The sequence below is a fragment of the Capra hircus genome, chromosome 1 (assembly GCF_001704415.2).
Source record: "Capra hircus breed San Clemente chromosome 1, ASM170441v1, whole genome shotgun sequence".
Classification (NCBI taxonomy): domain Eukaryota; kingdom Metazoa; phylum Chordata; class Mammalia; order Artiodactyla; family Bovidae; genus Capra; species Capra hircus.
Window position 1 is genome coordinate 157,246,805 of NC_030808.1, and position 8,145 is coordinate 157,254,949.

Here is an 8,145-nt window from a genome sequence, read left to right on the forward strand (position 1 = left end):
GGTCAGGAAGCAACAGTTAGAACTGGCCATGGAACAACAGACTGGTTCCAAATAGGAAAAGGAGTACGTCAAGGTTGTATATTGTCACCCTGCTTATTTATGCGCAGAGTACATCATGAGAAACGCTGGACTGGAAGAAGCACAAGCTGGAATCAAGATTGCCAGGAGAAATATCAATAACCTCAGATATGCAGATATGCAGACACCACCCTCATGACACAAAGTGAAGAGGAACTAAAAAGCCTCTTGATGAGAGTGAAAGAGGAGAGTGAAAAAGTTGGCTTAAAAGCTCAACATTCAGAAAATGAAGATCATGGCATCTGGTCCCATCACTTCATGGGAAACAGATGGGGAAACAGTGGAAATAGTATCAGACTTTCTTTTTTGGGGCTCCAAAATCACTGCAGATGGTGACTGCAGCCATGAAATTAAAAGATGCTTCTTGGAAGAAAAGTTATGACCAACCTAGATAGCATACTGAAAAGCAGAGACATTACTTTGCCAACAAAGGTCCGTCTAGTCAAGGCTATGGTTTTTCCAGTGGTCATGTATGGATGTGAGAGTTGGACTATAAAGAAAGCTGAGCCCTTAAGAATTATGCTTTTGAACTGTGGTGTTGGAGAAGACTCTTGAGAGTCCCTTCGACTGCAAGGAGATCCAACCAGTCCATTCTGAAGGAGGTCAGCCCTGTGATTTCTTTGGAAGGAACGATGCTAAAACTGAAACTCCAGTACTTTGGCCACCTCATGCGAAGAGTTGACTCATTGGAAAAGACTCTGATGCTGGGAGGGATTGGGGGCAGGAGGAGAAGGGGACAACAGAGGATGAGATGGCTCGATGGCATCACTGACTCGATGGACATGAGTCTGAGTGAACTCCGGGAGATGGTGATGGACAGGGAGGCCTGGCGTGCTGCGATTCATGGGGTCGCAAAGAGTCGGACACGACTGAGTGACTGAACTGTCCACTAACTGTTACTATAGCCGAAGTCAACACATTTGGATCACTTAATTTCTTTGGAAGAGAAAAGTGAAGACTTCATCTTTCAGTCAGTCGGTTCTTTCAGGCGCTTTTCCACAGTCTCTCCTGCAGTCCTCTACGTGGTTACCTCTGTGGACGCTGGCACACTTCTCCCAGTCGTTTGCGCCATGTTGGTGGCTGGCAGGCCATTCTAGGTACAGCACTCAGTGGAAGAAGGACACCTCACCCAGGTGCATCCCCTCCCGGGGGCAGCTCTCCGTCAACGACTGGGTTAAAGGCGGGCTGACTTGCTGAGAGCTGAGACCACACCGAACGGCCCTGAACCGTGCCAGGCATTGGTTAGGGACCTTGTGGGAACTGCGTCTCAATCAGTCGCTCCTCTTGCCTCTGTCGCGTCCCTGCAGTCGACCTTAAGGGCGCCCCCCAGTAGCATTTCTCTATGTGACTGTTTCTGTCGGAATCTGCTTCCCAGGGAACCTGGTCTAAGAAAGCTACCCTCTGGAAAGAGTGCAGAGAGCCCCTGTGCTTCAGAACGCCTTGTTTCTATAAGTCTGACATCACCTACAGCATCCATTGCTGTCTTTTGGATTCGTTGTCTTCGCTACCAATAGCTTGCCTGCGCATGACGGAGGGAATACATTTCATGTGGGGTATCAATGCTTCATTTGTACCTTTGCTTGGGAATTTCTAAAATTCAGTTGAAGTAGTTTTCTGAACTTTTCTATATATTATAGGTTTTCTAAAAGATGTTATCTTTAGTTGAGGGAAAATATTATTTGGTTCTTTTTTTGTGTGGTTCATAAAAAATAGTTCCTCATGTACTTTGTTATTGGAAACAGAATCCAGAAAATACCATAAGCTGAAAAGTGTTAGAAACATCAGCGCTTCATCCAAATATATAGCATACGTTCAACACTGTGTAATTTGTTCCAACATTTGTTTCTTTACTCTTCTATAATGCTTTCCACATATCATGCAACAATATTTGACTAACAAAGATACACATTTTGGGTTTCACCATATGCTTTTTTTGGTATTATTTCAGCCACTTCAACTGTGACAGAACAAGTGTTTCCTCAATGGATGTGGCTGTGCTTTTGTAAAATACCTTTGATGTAAAATGAGAAACCTCAAAAGAAGCTTCTAAACATATATATTACCACATTTCATGACACTGTAGAATTCTATGTGTAGTGTTGCGTAACTGTAGAAATCCCTGAAAAACTGTAAGGGTTTTTCTTCAAGTCTGAGATGCTTCGTTTTAACCTATCCCATTCATCTTTGTGGCATCATGCTACCATTGGCTATGTGTGTTTCTGGCGCTATGGTAAACTAGATCACCCAGAAAGCTTCCTGCTATAAAATGCTCTCACATATTAGTGAGAATATAAAAAAGTCTCATTTAAAAATGTGTAACTGAGGCAGAAAGCATGTAAGAACATTTCCAGTGGACTAAAAATGTATGAACTGAAAACCAGAGCCAAAACCACCCTGGAAGGTGCTTTGACAGCCTGGGGTGTGGGATCAGAAGAGCGCCACAGGAAGTCTTTGTCTCAGTCGCACAGAGGTTTAGACCTCAGGACCTACACGAGAATAGGGGGTAATGCCTTGGGACTCCTGCGAGTTTAAGGGCTGCATTTGAGACTCCCACAGAAACCTGGGGCCTTTGAAGACTCACACTAGAAAACTTACCCACTGGTGCAGACTAGTTCTGAAGGACCTTTGTATGTCTTTATTTAGATTTTAGATAGAAAAACAATTTCCTGAAAATCCATAGCTATGTCAGTATCTTCACCCAGAGTTGGGATTGAAATCTTTCCGTCAGTATGGTTCTAGAAAACTCCAAGGTAATAAACTAACAGAGATCCAAGCCTCTGAAAATCCTGGGCTTCCTGTGAAGTAAATGTAAGCCTCTCAGGAGGAGTGCCCTCCTAGAGTTCTGCGAGTGCTGGAGAGCTGGCAGTACAGAGTTAGAAAGCATGTGAGGAAAGACTTAACACCGGTTGAGTCAGTGTCCTCAGTGAGCTGCAGTTATCCACCCAAGAACTTCAGATTAGAGAACTACTCAGGAGTAAAAATTAAATATGGATGCCAAAATCAATGAGACTCAAGGGTGACCCCTAGAGCTTTCGGAAGGGTGGTGCTGAAACTTACTGAGATGGGAAAGACTAAAGCAGAAAAACAACATTTTGGGGGGGGCGGGGAGCAGAAAGCAGGAGTTTGGATTTTTACATCATAATTTTGAAGTATCCACCAGCTAGTTAAGAAATGAGACCTTTACAGGCAGCTGGGTCTATCTATGTATCCATCCATCCATCCATCTGTCCGATTACCTATCAGCTATCTCTCTTTTCTGTGTCTCTCTGTATACACATTCAGACTTCTGAGCATGGACATTCGGCCTGTGGTGGGCCTCTGCTGACTTCTCCCATTACAGTTCCCTCCAGCTCCGCACAGCACGAGGCCCCTTCCGGCCCTCTGGATGCCAAGGACTCTCGACTACTGTTGCGTCCGGAACTGATGCCTGGGTGCCTCGGTTGCATCCTGTTATATCAGCCTGTTTGGGGGTGGAGCCAGGCATCAGTACCTTAAACATTTTTTTCTCCAGTTTTATTGAGAAATAATTGACACGCAATGCTGTATGAGTTTAAGGCCTAGAACATGATGGCTTGATTTACAGCTCTTGTAAAGTGTTCATCACAGCGCACTCAGCCAACGCCCATCGTCTCACACAGATACAGTGTGAAAAGAAGAAAGGAAAGTGGCTTTCTCCCTGAGGGGAGAACACTTAGGAGGCGCTCTCTTTACTATCATAGAGCGATGCTCGCCGTGGGCATCATGTTGTGCGTCACGCTCCAGTACTTGCTTAGCATATAGCTAGAAATATGTGAAGTGAAGTGAATTGAGGTGAAGTTGCTCAGTCGTGTCCGACTCTGCGACCCCGTGGACTGTAGCCTACTAGGCTCCTCCATCCATGGACTTTTCTAGGTAAGAGTACTGGAGTGGGTTGCCATTTCCTTATCCGGGGGATCTTCCCGCCAGAGGGATCGAACCCGGGTCTCCGGCATTGCAGGCAGACACTTTACCCTCTGAGCCACCGGGCTGGGGAATGTGCATATTGGTTTATTTCGCACGGCTGCTCCTGGGTCTTTGTTGCTGGGCATGGGCTTCCTCTAGCTGCGGCGAGCGGGTGGGGCCTCGTCTTCCCTGGGGCTTCTGCGGCTGCAGAGCGCGGGCTCCAGTGCCCCGGCTGCAGCGGCGGTGACGCGCGGGCTCCGCGTGTCCGGGACTGGCGGCGGCGGCGGGGCGCGGGCTCGGCGGCTGGGGCCCGCAGGCTCTGGAGTGCAGAGCACCGCTTGCCACCGCTCGGCACGTGGGGCCTTCCTGGACTGGGGATCGAACTCATCCCCTGCATTGGCAGGCAGGTTCTTAACTACTGGACCACCAGGAAGTCCCTAGAAATTTGTAATTTGTCCCTTTTGGCCACCTTCTTGCAATTCTCTCTTGTTTTACCGTCTCCCTCAGGTAACCACATGCCTGATCTTTTCTTCTGTGAGTTTTTTTGGTTTGTTGTGTATTTTCAGAGTCTGCATGTGAGATTATACAGTGTTTGTCTTTCTCTGTCTGACTTATTTCCCTTTATATAATGCATTCAAGTTTCATCCATGTTGTCACAAATAGTAGGATTCCCTTATTTTTAACGGCTGAACAATACTCTATTCCATATGTATCTTTGTATATAGACATATGTATATACATACGTACATACACAACTTCTTTATCCATTCATCTACTGATGGACACAAAGCTTGCTCCCACGCTTTGCCTACTTTAAAGAATGCTGCTCTGCTATGAACATGGAGTCGCAGATGACTCGCTGAGTTAGTGTTCTCATTTTCTTTGGCTTTATTCCTGGAAATGGAATTACAAGACCTGTTGCAGTTCTACCTCATGTGTTTGAGGAACCTCGTGGGCTCCTCCACACTGTTTTCCGTAGTTGCCGTGCCAATTCGCATTCCCACCAACACTGCACAAGTGTTCCATGTTCTGCACATCTATACTAGCATTTGTTATTTCCTCTCTTATTGGTGATGGCTGTTCTAATAGAAGTGAGGTGATATCTCACTGTGGTTTTAATTTGCATTTCCCAAATGACTAGTGATGTAGAACATCTCTTTTATGTACCTATTGGCCTTTTATATACATTCTTTGGAAGATTGTTCATTTAGGTCCTTTGCCCACTTTTAATTGGGTTATTTGCTTTTTTTATTAGTGAGCTGTATGTCTTCTTTATATATTTTGGATATCAACCCCTCATCAGATATATATCTGATACATACCACATAAATAATAGAGTTTGCAAATATTTTTTCCCATTCTGTAGGTTGTCTGGTCCCTTCAGGCTTCAGTACTTTTTAAATCTCCACGTGACTCCAATGTGCAGCCAAATCGGAACAGACTGCTGAAGCGCCTGGCTGCTTTCAGTGCAGCTCTCATCCAGCAAGCGTGGTCCTTCCAGCGGCAGCATTGGCATCACCTGAGAGCTTGTTGGAGAGGGAAATCTCGGCGGCCACCTTGCCCTCTTGAATCAGATCCCACGTTTTAACCAGCTCTTCCAGGGATTCATGCTCACAGTAACGTCTGGGCAGCACCATGTCTGTCTCTGCCGAAGCTGTCTTCTCCATCATGCCTGCACGCCCCCCCCGCCTCCGCCCACCCCATCCTGCTGGCTCATTCCCACCTCCTTGATTGACCTCAGGTATCCCTCTCCTGGAAACCTTCCTCATCCTTCCCCCTACATACTCAGGCTGGTCTTCAAGGGATGCCCTTACTGTGATTTTTGGCTCAGCCCCCAGTCTTCTTGATTTTGGACCCACAGTGGGAGGGGCAACATTGCTGACAGTAGTTGCTCAGTGCCTGTTGAGTTGAGTGGCTAAGGCGGATGTCAGCCAGGTTGGGACTCATAGGTGTACATGGCGAGGGCCCAGGTCTGTGAGATCAGACTCCTGAGGGTTCTGGCTCTGACAGCAGCAGCCCCTGATGTGATGAGCTCTGACCACAGGCTGCATGAGGCTATTGATTTTCTTTTATCTTTGCTGTGGCGAAGGAGACTGTGGCTCGCAAGGTGTGTGCTCAAAGCTAGAGGAGGAATCTGAATTCTGGAGGCGTCTCCCTCGTGGGCTTCCCTGGTAACATGGCAGAGAATGAGGAGTAAGGACAGCTTGGGTTTCTTCTATGATCGCATTAAAATTATTTCCACGATGAGTTTCTTTTCCTAACTGTAAAACCAGTACACCAAGAAGCACAATTGGAGGAAGGTGGTCAAAAAGCACACACTTCCGGTTACAAGCAGATGAGCCCTGGGGTGTCCCGGGCAGCACGACGACTATGCTTGACGGTGCCGCGTGATGCATGGCTGACCCTTTGAATGATGCAGGGCTAGGGGCGCCTACCTACCTTCCTCACATGGAGAATCAAGTGTAACCTTTGACTCCTTACAAATTTTACTAGTAGCCTACTGTTCACCGGAAGCTTAAGCAATAACATAAACAGTTGATAAACACATATTTTGTATGTTGTACTTATTATATCCTGTATTCTTACAATAAGGAAAGCTAGAGAAAAGAAAATGTTAGTAAGAAGATCATCAGTTCAGTTCAGTCACTCAGTCACATCCGACTCTTTGCAACCCCATGGACTGCAGCACACCAGGCCTCCCTGTCCATCACCAATTCCCAGAGCTTGCGCAAACTCATGTCCATTGAGTCGGTGATGCCATCCAACTATCTCATCCTCTGCTGTCCCCTTCTCCTCCTGCCTTCAGTCTTTCCCACCACCAGGATCTCTTCTAATGAGTAAGTTCTTTGCATCAGGTGGCCAAAGTATTGGAATTTCAGCTTCAGCATCAGTCCTTCCAATGAATTTATTGGTTATATCTCCTTGTTGTCCAAAGGACTCTCCAGAGTCTTCTCCAACACCACAGTTCAAAAGCATCAGTTCTTCAGTGCTCAGCTTTCTTTATGGTCCAACTCTCACATCCCTACATGACTACTGGAAAAACCATAGCTTTGACTAGATAGACCTTTGTCAGCAAAGTAATGTCTCTGTTTTTTAATATGCTGTTTAGGTTGGTCATAGCTTTTCTTCCAAGGGGCAACCATCTTTTAATTTCAAGGCTGCAGTCACCATCTGTAGAGATTCTGGAGCCCAAGAAAATAAAGTCTGCCACTGTTTCCATTGTTTCTCCATCTACTTGCTATGAAGTGATGAGACCGGATGCCATGATCTTAGTTTCTTGAATGTTGAGTTTTAAACCAGCTTTTTGACTCTCCTCTTTCACTCTCATCGAGAGGCTTTGGTTCTTCTTTGCTTTTGGCCATGAGGGTGGTATCATCTGCGCATCTTTTTATGGAGGCCTCACCTGCACACTAGTGAAAGAGTCATTATACAACTTTTATGGCACACAGTTCTACGGTCATGTTCATAATATAATATTGAAACATCGTTACATTTGAAAAAAAAACCCACAAAAACCACTTACCTGTTATGATAGGCTGATAATACAGTTTCTCCAATTACAAGAGAGAGGCATACTGTATGTTAATGTAATTCTTTGAAAATGCAGTTATAAAACTGTAAGAAAACAGATACATTATTTATAGTAAATGTCACTCACCTTGTCCCTATGTGGCTGTTCAGTCGCTAAGTCATGTCTGACTCTGAGACTCCATGGACTGCGGCATTCCAGGCTTTTCTGTCCTTCACTGTCTCCTGGCTTTTGCTCAGATTCATGCCCATTGAGCTGGAGATGCTTTCTAACCATTGCCTCCTCTGGTACCTACCCGTGCGTGTGGCGTGTACATAGACATGTATATAAATGTGTATATATGCTAGCAATATCTTATGAAATCATGGTGGTGGAGAGGCTGAGGGAATAAAGATTCAAGCTGTATGCTGAAATGGCATTCTTGCAGGCAGAAGCCACATATGACTCAACTCTTTCTCCCCGTCCCTGGGGAGGCTCCTCTCTAGCTCTGGTTGGGGCCGCCGCCCTCTGCGTGGCCCTGGAGGCGTCCGTGTCAGCCGCTGAGCCTTCTGCACAGATCCGGCAGCTGCCCTCCTGCCTCTGCCCCTGGCTGCACGGGTGGAGGGCCGCTGGCGACA